The sequence below is a fragment of the Cupressus sempervirens genome, chromosome 7 (assembly GCF_028749045.1).
Source record: "Cupressus sempervirens isolate cs-2001-9-10 chromosome 7, ASM2874904v1, whole genome shotgun sequence".
Lineage (NCBI taxonomy): Eukaryota > Viridiplantae > Streptophyta > Pinopsida > Cupressales > Cupressaceae > Cupressus > Cupressus sempervirens.
The window spans coordinates 788,804,191-788,817,909 of NC_143124.1; positions in this window are offsets into that span (position 1 = coordinate 788,804,191).

Consider the following 13,719-nt stretch of genomic DNA (forward strand, 5'->3'; position numbering starts at 1 on the left):
ATTCTAGGTGCAAACTGTTCAATCAAGCATGTGTTTTCTATTAACGTACTATTTTTTAATGAATCAACATTCTTATCTCCAATTATCTAACTCTCTGAATGTTTCCTTTTGAAATACTTTTCTACATTCTAGGTTCTCTGTCCTTTTAAGGATTTGGAGGGGTCACAATTTTCTTAGTGTGCTCTTGTTGTAGCTCTAGTAGTGTATGTTGTTGCTCAGTAACTATTTGTTGTTGTTCGGGCATGCTTTGTTGTGTCTTAGTTTTCTTCTCAAGTAAAGTCTTAGGTGCTTCTTTCTGTACATAGAAAAATAATTGATAGTCTTTAGCTTACTTCTTGCTTTCCTCATCATTTTTATCTTCAAACTCATCAATTCTCACATTTTTACTTTCAATCATAGTGTTATTAACTTTATTGAAACACTTATATCCTTTTTTCCTAGTAGTGCATCCTAAAAATATTCCTTCATCTCCTTTTAAATATTTAACTTTTCATTTCTATCATCCTTGTGAATATAACACCTACTTCTAATTTTTTTGAAATAAATTACATTTTATGTGTGTCCATACCAAAGTTCATAAGGTATTTTGTTTGTACCTTTCTTCAACTATACTAAGTTAAGGGTGTATAGACAATAGCACTAATCCCCTCTCTCTAGATCATTTGTGAAAGTCCTTTCTCAATTATCAGTCCCCTAGAACAATCAATAATGGATATCTTTCTCATTCCAGCAATGTCATTCAGTAGTGGTGCCCTAGGTATAGAGACTTGCCTTTTTGTTTGGTTCTTATTGTAAAATTTGGTAATTCATCAGACATGAACTCACCTCCTCTATGAGATCTTATAAATAGTTCAAATGATTTTCAGTTTCCTTATCAAGTCTTTCTTTATACCATTTGAACATTTAAAATGTATCAAACTTAACTTTCAAAAAGATCATAGTCATCATTCTTGAATAATCAACAACAAATAGAATGAAGCATCTATCACCCTAATAGCTTTCAACTTTCATAGGATGAATATGATTTATTTGAGGAACTAGATTTAGTCATCTTACCATGTTGACGGTAATTACACATAGCATTATCAAGGTTTTGTAGAGTTTGGTAAACTTCTCATATTCTTCTTCCTAATACATTTAAGCTTGTTATCAAAGTTTACATGATAGAGCCTGTATGCCATATCCAAATATCTTCAATTATAGAAAACAAACATGTATTTCTAGTGGAATCCACATAGAATAGGTTACCTATTATTCCTTCACCAATCCCAATCATCTCTCCATAACCATCACCATCAAATACTTTTACTTTTCTATTTGAAAACTCTAGTTAGTGACATGTGTTATTTAACTCTACAATACTTAAGAATTGTATTTAAGACCTTAAATCTAATAAGCATCATCACACCTAATATTTTCATTCAACATTAGTTAGCCTATTCCTTTCATAGTATGTTCAACATCATTTCCAATTTTAACAAATCTACCATCATATTCTATTAGTTTATCAAACTTATCAATATCATAAGTCATAAGATATAAATAACCACTACCAATAATCCAAGTATCATTCTTACTAATATGAGATATAAGAGGTGCCATTTTTTTTTATATATAAAAAAAACTAAAAAACATCCTTTACATCTATAATTTCATTGCTACCATAATAACATTTTTTACACCTTAGCTAAATAAATATATTTTTAAGGACATTTCCTCCTCGGTGAGACAATCTACCACTCCTACTACTGTAATGCCCACCCATAGTTTTCTTTATATTATATGTGTTAAACTCTTTTAGGCTTATTTCATACATGTGTTTGTTTCAGAGATATATGGTATGATGTTATTTCATTACATGAAAATATCATTTATGATTACATGGTTGATTATATTTCATGTGTTGTATAATGATTGTGATTACTTACATGTTAATGTTTCTTTAATAATTCTTAGATAATAAATATGATTGCTTTCATAATGATGTCAGATGATATGTCTTTAATGATGATTGTTTTACATTCATAGTAATGCAATATTATATCTGAGGATTTGATAAGTTGACTCATGTTTCATTATGGTACTTACCCCATACTTCCACATGTATTGTGTGAATGACTATTTTGCATTTCTGTCAAATGTGTTTGATGTGGTTAAGGGAGGGAGTTGTAGTCACCTACTACTCAGGATCTACACATTGTACCACTTCCTATCATTGCATGTCTAGTTTACTGATATATATGCATATAATTACTAGAATAAGCATGCCCTATCACAATAATTCAATCGTAAGAATTGGAAAATAATGGTCAAGTTCAATCCCAACCATAGAATAAACACTTGTCCTGCAAGGACTCGTATTTGACTCTACCCCTTTTTAAACCCACAAGTTTGTCTTTGCATGCATTGTTTCAGTTTGAGTTTTGAATGGTTTTTCTTATGTGGATTTGACTATGTTATTTATTTGGTAAAATGTTTAATTGCGATATTTAGATCAATCACAAAATATAAGAATTGTTGTATCAAGATATTTAATTAATTGAGAAATTAAATTAATTAAATATTTTTTTTTTATTTAAAAGACTTGATTTAAAAAGTCTGAATGTGAAAATTGAAAAATGATAAATTAAAATATTAAAGACTAAATATTGATTCATCATGAACATTTAATCAATAATTATAAAATTAGAGTTACACATAATTAGTGAGCTTTAATTATTATCAATGATTAAACTAATTAAGTGCAATTTAATTGAACATTAATTACTAAATTAAAATTAGATTTTTCAATGAGAAATAAGATATTTAATTTAAAAGAAAGGATATTTATTTATTTTATTTTAAAAGGGTAAATTTATTTAGTGAAAAGAAAGTAAATAAATAAAGAAGATTTATTTATTTAATATTAAAAGAAAGGGAAAAAAAAAATGTATTTCTTTTCTTTAAAAAAATAAAGAAAAATTATTTATTTTAAAAATATATATAAGAAAACCAAAGAAAGTATTATTTTATTTTAGTTGAGTTACCTTCTTTTGTAAGTTTACTTATTTAAGAAACTTTTTTTTTTTCATTTTATTTATTTATTTTTTCTTTATTAATAGATCATTATTTTGGGTGAGAAGATTTTTGGAGAGCAACCAAATAATTTAGAACATGGATTTCAGAAGACAAGTTACAGGTTATGCATTCAGATTTTGAAGTAAGAGATTTTTTTAAAGCTTGGGAGTAAATACTACAATTGGGTTTTTTTCTTCTTCTTCTTAACAAATCAAGTTGGTGTTTGAAGGTAGGGGTTTTAAAATCTCTTTGCAATTTCTGTTGGAAAGATTGTCTTCTCTATGTTTTCCTAATTATGAATAAATTTGTTTGCAATTACTTGTGTGTCAGATTGAGGATTTGAAACATGTGACTTTTCTATAACTTTTATTTAATATATTTTATAAAAAATTTAAAGACCCTTTTAAACACCCATTTGGATTTTATTTAACATATAGAAAAATCATATATAACTTTTTTGTACACACAAGGCCAAATATTGACTACCATGCTAAAACTAGACCCATTTGAGCTTAATTTTTTAATTAGAAATAGATGAACATTCAATTATGACTTTTGAAAAATATATATTTAGGAAAATATATAATTTTTTATTGTAAATAAGTATATTATGAATACTTTTCTTATTTTTCATAAAGATACAACTATTCAAAAAAAAGTTACACTCTTTTTTCTAAACTGGTAACCATTAAATTTGAATAGTGCTGCTAGGAAGATTCATATTTTACACCAATCAAATGAAATTTTCTTTAGGACTAGTAATAATGAAAAATATGTGAAATTAAATTATCTTTCCATAAATATAGGTTGTAGGTTTTTATTATTCCATATGAGATTACAACATTTAAATTACTAGCTGATTTACATAGAGAAAATGCATAAAAACTCAATGTTATGAATTTCGAAAATGTTTTACCCTTATTTTAAATATTATTGGTTTCACATATAAAAATTAATTATAATCTTATTAGATAATTAACATACTAAATTTATCTTCACTTTTATAACCTTTATATAATCAAACAAAACTTTTGAAAATAATCTAATTCAAATCATTCAATCAAACTTTGTGTTATTTGATGTGTGATTATTTGGGGTTTTGTGGTATTTTTTTTGTGATGTTTTATTTTTTGATGAATTTTATGTGAACTATTTAGCTGGCCAAACTAGGATGTGGACTAGAGGCATCTTTTAAGATTATTTTTATGATGATTACTTGACTAGATAACAAGATGTACTTGATGATTCAAAATTGAGGCTCATGTTTACAAGATTTTAATTTGGTGAGAATATATGATGACTTGGGTTTTGAGAACCAACTTAATTTTTATTTTCTTATTAAGGAACCAAATGTGATCATGATGAGTGTTGTAATACAAGACACAATTGTGGTTTATGTGCTTAGGGGAGGTTGTCTAGGTACATGTCTTTGGGAGTAGCTTGCAATAGGGGTATGGGACCCAAAGTAGGGTAACCTATTCTAAGTTGTGTAATAAGTGATAACATAGTAATTAAAATATATTGCCCTACACTTTTCCTTAAGATACATTAAAAAGATAAGTTAGAGATGTGCCTCACTCATGCCTTGAGTGCTTGTATAGGCTAAGGATGGGAATGGGATGATATCTAGTGAGAGGTATGACTAATTTTTCTCATCTTTATGAGTAGGCATCTTTATGTGTCACATTTAGGTCCAAGGTCCAGAGTGACCAATCCAAGGTAACTAAATGCTTGAGGGTTTGGGGTCTAGTGAGAGACTAGTCCAGGGTAACTCAAGTAGTTTGACCATGTGATGACACTGTGATCTGTAGCCTGAGTATCCTCCATAGATTTTTTATTTTCCTTTGGTGGTGTATTTATTGGTTATGTACTTTTTGTGGTATACTTATTCTTAGATGTATTTAATGTGGTTATTTACTTTCATTGATGGTGATTGGTGATTCATGATGATTGTACTTTTGACATGTGTCTTCTAACTTGAGGTGACTATCTTTTGTGGACTTTATCTCATGATTTTGGTACTCGATATAAACTTGGTAGATGTATGTTGAATTGTTATATGGTGTTGGTATTGGATGGAGTATTCATTGATTTGATTATCTTTTCTTCTTGAGTAGTTTGTGTTACCCTTGAGATAGATTTGGCTATTATAATTCCTTTCCTAGGATTGTTTTATTGTTTGATTAGTTGTATGTGGATTGTTCATTATCATTCTTACCATTTGTGTCCCCATAAGATTTACAAATAATGAAATGTTGATGATTTAGTCATACCTTCATCATTAATCTTCTTATCTCAAAGACTTGTATTCAATTGATTTATGTATGATATCATGTATCTTGTATTCTGATGTACTTCTATCTATTCTCGCATACTTTGCAATATGTGTAGTGGATGTTATATATTAGATGTATTTTATTATATTAGTTGTATTCATACATTTTTTTATGAGATTAATATGTTATATTTTTATGATTATGGACATTATACTTAAGACATAAATAATTAATAAAAAATCTTAAATGTGACTCAACATGAAGAAACCCTTAAAGAATGAAATCTATATTGTAACTGCATGTGTAAATTTTTATGTTTGTGTTACTTTGATGTTGCATAAACTTTATAAAAAAAATAGTTTAGTCAACTTTGTAACATATTAGGTTTATTTCTTCTTGGTTCCTGAGCAGGGCATTACAGCTATTCACTTTGCTTCTAGGGTTATGACTCTACCTCCCAGTGAAGCCAAGAAAAAAAATGATGAGCTCCCTGACACCAATGATGAAACTATAGAATTTTCAAAGGACTCAGAGATAAGGTTCCTCTGCCACTAAAACTGATTAGACCCTAGATAATTTGTCCCATTTTTTTACTCTTCTTTCTTGTGTTCTATTATGTACCCCCACCCCCATGGTGGATTTAAGCTACCAAGATGGTCAAAGAGTGTCATTTAAGCACTTTCTTGATCCAATTCCTAAAAAGGATGATGGAACCATTGATTTGGATACTCTAATCCTTTACTCTATGAAGATGGCCTCTAGTTATAATAGGTTGAATGAAGTGGCTTCTATTTTAAATGCACAATGCTCATAGAAAAATTAATAGATTGGAGTATATTGTGGAAGAAAATAGAAAGGTTTCATAATAGATGGATGGACATAGGTGGAAAGTATGTAGAGAATTATGAGACAAGCTCAACAAGTAGGAAAAGATAAAGAAATAAGTGGAGGACATCAAGAACAAAGTGCCACCTAAGGAAGAATGGAACAAAGTGATGAAATCATTCATGTGTATCAATTAGGTGTAGTACCAGCTAAGAGAGAAAATTAGCAATCTATCCTTTTAGATTATCCATGCCTATACTAATATGAAAGGGGAGATTTGAAGTTTTAAGGCTCACCTGGAATAGAGAATAGTGAAGAAGAAATGGAAGCAGGAGTCTCTAAAAAATGAGGAGGGTTAGTAGGATACTTCCTTTGGGTTGAGTGAGTTCAAGATTACTCATCCCAAGTTTTCCTTGCTACACTAGCTCACAGAACTACAAAAGTAAGTTGTTAGTTCATGTTTTTAGTGTTGGTTCTTGATGTTTTTGTTTTTGGCTAGTTGGTGATTTGTGTAGTGTGGTACTTGGTTGCAGTTGTTAGTTTGGTGTTCCAATGTCCTTCTAGTTATTAAGTTTTTAATTTTCGTGCTTTTAGTTTGTGGTTGTTTAGTATACCTTAAAACTCTTTTTTCTTTTAGCTAGTTGTGGTTTTGCCTTCCTTAAAACTCTTTTAGTTGGATATGATTTTTTCTTGACCAAGCCTAGTTAGGTTTATAGCCTTTCGTTTATTTTAGTAGTAGAGATTGGTTTTGGTTGATTGCTTTATCTTGGATCACTACCTGTGATATTATGTCATGCTTGTTCTAGACTTGATGTTACTTTATATTTATTGGTTCGGGCCCTTCACACTTTAATTAATCAAAACATTTTTATAGGTCTTTGGTATTCTCATTCACTTCATCTCCTCTATCGTTTCCTCTATCAAATTTTCATTTTTTTTCAATTCTAATTACTAAATAATCAATTGATTAAGTAATTTATAATTAAACAAAAAAAAAAATTCTACAATTGCACAAATAAGTTAATAGGTCCATTTTTACTATTTTGATTTTTTTTTTGAAGACTTAAAAATCAATAGAAATTTAAGCCTATAACTGAGCTATCCTTCCTCTTTTCAATTTTTGTGGTTTTCTCCCTCCCCCTATTACATCATGTCCAGTTAATACTTTTCATATATTATACAAGAAACAATCATAATGTGCATAATCTAAAATCATCAATGTCGACACTTTTTAGATAGGAATACAAGAAAGTTCCAAGTGTATTTGATGAAATGGCTCTATTCTCTCATGGATGTGTTTACCATATTTATATTGCCTCTTTGATACACTAAATTAGGATTCTGGAAATGTTTATTGTGTGACTAACTTTTGACTATCCAATTCTATTTTGCTTATCAATAAATCATTATTTTTACAAAATCATCCAAAGATGGAGAACTCAGAATGTTTTTCCAATGGTACAAGTTTCATACAACCAAGTTACTAAAACTTTTTTATTCATGGTTTTTGTTAGTCATTCTTGGTAGATGAATTCAGATGTAAATTGGAATATCTTTTTTATTTGTACTCTAAAGATTCAATTTCATTTTGTATTCATGGTCACACTTCACCAAATTGTATGAGAGATTCTAGATATTAAAAAAAAAAAATCTACCTTAGAGTAGATGACCATAGAATATAAATTCCTCTAGATGTCCCATTAGAATTCCATGCCTCCTATTTTTCTCCATTCCAAAAAAAAATTGATAATTTTACAAAACCCCACTTTACTCATTTTTCATTTCTTTGATAAGAAAACTATTCACCTTGTTCTCTTAAATATAACTCTTAGGCATATGATATTTACCATACTATTGAAAACCATAATATTTCAAGTCATTAACTTTATATTAAAAAAATTATTCCTGGCTCTACATCTTTTGTCTTGGCTAGCTACTTAAGACATAGCTTCTGAAGATTGGCATATGAATGCATATACGGTGGAGAAGGGAAGGACTACTCTTAGTGGAAAACATAACAAAAAATTCCTTCTTTAATTTATATGAATTTTCACTCCCATGAAAAAGGGGGAAAGTGAAAAGATTAACTTTTTTTTATGTTTCTCTTAGGGTGTGGGAAGAATGTGTTATTTTTGTTGTTACCAGATTTTGTGGGACTTTACAGTTCCATCAAAATATATTATTTGTGTGGGATCTATTTTGATTGACTTCCCTTTTTTCCTCCTATCTTGTCTTGGTTTTTTTTCTTTCGGTAGAGCTTATTGAATATCTTGTGATGTGGGTTTCAAGGCCCCTTGTCTAAAAACTTGTATATTGTGGGTTTCAGGGCCCCTTGAAAACCTATTTTCTTAATAAAAAACATTATATTAACAAACTAGGAAACACAATACCCAAAAGTTCCACTATCTAAATTAAATAGCTTCTTCGCATCCATCACATTGGACCCTCAATTTTAATTTCTTATAGACTTATAAAGCCCGTCAATGGTGCTTTTTCTAGTCCTAGAAACTTCCTTTTCAATCTCTTTTTCCCTACATTATTTTTGGGTTGGGATTCATTTTTGGCTATCCTTTCCAATATCCAATTTTTTTTTTTTTTGTGTCTTTTCCATCCACTAAATTCCAATTGGTATTGTCTCCATATACCCCTATCAACACATTTTTATATTTCATGTTGGGGGGTGGGGCTGAAGTTGAAGATAATCCAAACAAAAGAAGATGGTCTATCATATTCAGAGTCACAAATGAACTATTTTTAAAGCATAAAGAAATTGGGAGAGAGAACACCTCACTAGCACAAGATTCTTTGTTCATCAAGGGTTTTGAAGTCCCTCCATCTTTAGTACCATTAAACTCCAATTTCTTAGTATCATTGTTTAAATTTAATGTGAACCAATATATTATCTAAAACATCCACTTGTAAGAAGGGTCAATGATGGACTAGTAGCTCATGAGGTCCTTCACTATAGTATCAACCATCATCAAACGGTTTACCTAGGGTAAAAAATCAAGGAAAGGACCCTCTCTAGAAATAATTATCACCATAAAAGGGTAAAAAGAAGCAACCATAAGATTCAAAGGAGAAATTAAAAAGATTGGATCTATAGGAACTTTCAAGTAAGATGATCATGTGTTATTCAATCAAGCATATATTACATGCCAAAAAAATGAAGTAGATTTTTTACATTCCATAAGTTTATTATTAAGAAAAATATATTTGAAGGGCTGGCCCCTGAAACCTTGCACAAAGAGATGTTAAATATTAGAAATTAAGACCATTAGACAAAATGTGAAAAAAAAATAGAGGTATAAATTGAACAAAAGAATGCTACAAAAGCATAGAAAATTGACCATTAATAGAAAAAGAAAAAGAAATGGAAAGAAAATGACACCAAATGGGATTTGACCCATTTTCTTTAAAAACTCAACTATCTACTCCTCTAAATGGTCCATCTATTGACATTAAGGTCAATCTGTCTATTAGTGACTTAACTCTTAGTCAGTTGGTTTCATTATTACCAAGATCTATAGTTTCTACCAAGCTTCTCATTTATCTACTAGTGTTAGCCATAAGTTCCAAATGCTACCAAGCTAAATAGCTAGATTGTAGTTCATGTTGAGCTTCATAGTGTCTACCAAGCCTCTGAGATAAATTGCAGTGCTTGCAATGTTAACTAAGTGCTAGAGTTTTTTGAGTGTTGATAGTGTTTTTCGAGTGTTAGAAAATCATCAAGTCTGTCTTCAAAACCTTATTTACAAAAAAGTGTCGACTTTGTGAATTATTATGAATTTGGTATTATAGTTGACTCCAACAAGTAATTAATTAGATGGGTATATATGTAATAAATTTTATTATATCCAAATGAATTTATCAATGAGTATGTGAAGAAGTAGGATGTATATGAGTGCAAATTGAAGAAGGTTGCAAGCAGTCTGTGGTATAGCCAAGACTTATATATCACAACCATGTCATCATTGCAATTCAAGGAATCTCATTCATAAAATCAATGTTGCAGATTATAGATTAGATATTGATTCATCCTAGCTAGTGTATCATTCAAATCCTTTAACTAGGTTGAATTAATAGTCTTTTGTTAAATCTCCTAAGAGAGTGCATAGTTCACTACATATTTTTGTAAATTCTTTAACAAGGTGGACCTAAGAGTCCTTATTGCTCCTAATATGGAAGATCACAAAAAGTGATCAATTATAAGCCTTAACAGGCCAACTTTATATCGCAGTACTAAATCTTGTGGGTATCATCCCACCCTATATTTACTTTCTATTTGGAAGGTTTTTGGTCACCATATCTTGTGTCAAATTTTTATGAATGTTATTTCTTTCATTCTTTCATGCATGCAATTAGATTAGAATAATATATATGAAGGACGAATTAGTGAAGTAAGTTTGAAGTTTTAATGGTTCCTGATTCAGCCCTTCCCTTTCACTAACCTAGCCTACATTATATTCCCAACAATTGGTATCAGATCTTTTGGTTCTCATATTAGAAGTTTAATAGCTTGAGAAAAGATGAGAGGTAATGGAGGTATAGAGACTTGAGAAGGCTATTGAGAATGAAATGTTGGATATAGAATTGGGTATTGGACAACTGAAGAAAGATAAGAAGAAACTCTCTTAATCCTTACAAAGATGGAAAGATCTTGTAGCACAAATGGATGACAATCTCTACATTGAAGAAAGAATTGAAGACTTATGTCATGAGATTAATTCAAATGAATCTAATGCAACAATCAAAGACCTACTTGAGAGGAATCTCTTTCTTCAAGTAATAAATTGAATCAATAAAATTATGTGAAATCATGGAACAAAAGGAAAATGAAATTCAACAACTGCTCCTTCAAAAAACATACTTTATTGATCAACTCAATGATGCAAATCAAGAGCTTATCAATATGAGGACAGAGCCTAAAAGACTGTAGAATGATCCTAGCATGGAGAAGAAAACCAATGAAAGAATGATAAAATATTAGGAAAGCATGGATCAATTGAATGAGTAAAGTCAATATAGACACAAAGCAAAATTTGGATTAGGATATATAGATGAAGGCAAATCATCTTAGCAAGGAGCTCAAAAGAATAAAAACCTCCTTGCAATCATTGTGGTAAGATATGTCATACATCAAATAAATGTTGGAGCAATGGTAAAGCAAAATTCAATGGAATGTGTTACAATTTCAATAAGCATGGGCATAGAGCAAGTGAATGCATAGAGAAACCTAAATTTGATGGAAAGTGTCACAATTGCAATAAACAAGGACACAAATCTTCAAAGTGAAAGACCAAGAAGTGGAACCCAAAAAAGAAAATTATGAAAGAAATCTTTGGTTGAGATTACAACACATGGTATAGATGTCACTATTATGGTGAGTTTGGGCACATTTGAGAAAATTGTGTAAAACATCACTTGAGGAAGAGAGACACTACAAAGAGATTTTTTGTTTGTATAGAACTTGGACATCTTGCGGAGAACTATATGAAAAAAGGAAGAGTTGAAGATGAAAAAAAGCCAAAGATGACAATATTAGAAAAAAAAATGAGGAAGAAATGGGTGTAGCAATATCTAGAGAATGCAAGCCAATGTCTTGAAGTTGTTGACACCCAAGTCAATGAGCTAGGTGGCACAACCAAATCAACTTCTCTTTAGAGATCAATGAAATTGTGATTTAGAAGAAGTCATCTAACATCAGTTGTAGCTAGAAAAAAGAAAGATCTATATCAGCATTTAAGATGAACAAGGATCACTGAGAGATAATGGAAGTTCAAGACCTTATCAAGTAAGGTAGGGTCGCAAGACCTTACTAAGAAATGTCGAGATGCACTAGACATACACATTTCTTGATGCAAATGTCAAGGGATGGTAACCCTACTAAGTTTGAGGTTTGTATCATGTTGAAGGTGTCTACCTAGTAATAAAGTTCAAACCAAGTGGAGAACAATTTGTCACCAAGCGAACATTTGAATGAAGCATAAATGACAATGGAAAAGACAAAATTTGGTTAAAAGGAGAAAAATTATCAAATCATTTCACTGTGAGTTTTAAGATCTATTATTGAAGAGCTATTTTAGAGACCTCAAATGATTTGAAGTAGTATCTGGTAAGGATTATTTTCATGCTCAAGATTTACCAAGTGAATGGCATCTTTAAGCAGTAGAGTGAAAAAGGGTTCAAAGATGTTGATTCATGGAGTGAATTGTAAGGCTCCCACATTCCAATTAGCACCAACAATTGTAGCAGAACTTGACCCAATCAGAGCATAGTCAAAAATCCCTCCAAAGGTACTTCTTATACATAATATCAAGATATTTTATCACTATTTGATTCAAGAGCTTGGAACCCTAGAAATGAACCAAGCATTGAGTGAACTTTTTGTGGATGGTATTTTGAAACTCAAGCATACACATTTGGAGATGAAGGATTTGACACACATTATGCATATACCATGATATTTTCAAGGAAAATAGATCAGATACATTTTAAGTAGAGTTCATGAGATGTATTTTTTGTTGGATCCCCCTATCCAGATCACAAAGAAGATGATACACAGAATTACTGAGTTGCCTATGTTGAAGAAATCTAAGACCTCAAGAACCCTAGGTCAGGTTGAACTAAAAAAGAGAAATCTTTCTAAGTGGGATGGTAGAGGAATAAAGCATAGTGGGGTGACATACATGTAAACCAAGTTTTGGATACATGTGATTTCTTAGAAGTTATATAGCTCAAGAAGATAGAACAATGTTCCCTATGAAGTAGTTGACCTAACATTAAAGGTGGTCAAAAAAAATTTATCTTATGACTTTGTTGAGCTATTGTTGGGTCAATTGAGAAAAAACATGGAGAGTATCTGAGTCTTCAAGAACAATCCATGTAATTTTGGTTACCTTTAAACTTTTTTATTCTTTTATGTTCAAAAGTTTTTCCCTTCTAAAGGAACTATGGTATGGAGGAAAGACATACTTGTATTATATCATATTAGTGAAATCATAAATGAAATAGGATAAAGCTTTGAAAGTATATAATGAATTCCTACATTGAAACATTCAAAGAGAAGATGCAGAGAAAATAGAGGATTCCTAAGAAGCTAGTAGAAGACTATGAGGGTGATCCCACAATAATGGGTTCCACTTTTTGACCAATTTTGACACTGAAATCAATATTTTTGCAACAAACATCACATTCAAGTGACTATATCTCCAAAACTATAAATAATTTCAAGATGACATAAACTAGTGATTTTGAGTACTTTGTTTCTACTTTATAACCATATTTTTTGATCTAAAAAATATATTATTTATGTCATTTTTTTTTTATCTCCTCTGAAAAGTGGTACATAATAAAATTCAATATTTTTAAAGAGTGACAGTCTGTTTGACACACATAACTATTTTTTTAGAAATGATAATTAAGTAATTCTTTCGGTGTTAGATTTGTAACATCAATATCTAGAGGATGCATTTTGTTTGATTTATTTTGGTTGAATATTGTATAGTTTATGAAGTTTTGAAGTGACGCGAATCGTAATTCAGACATACGTTCCGTTTGA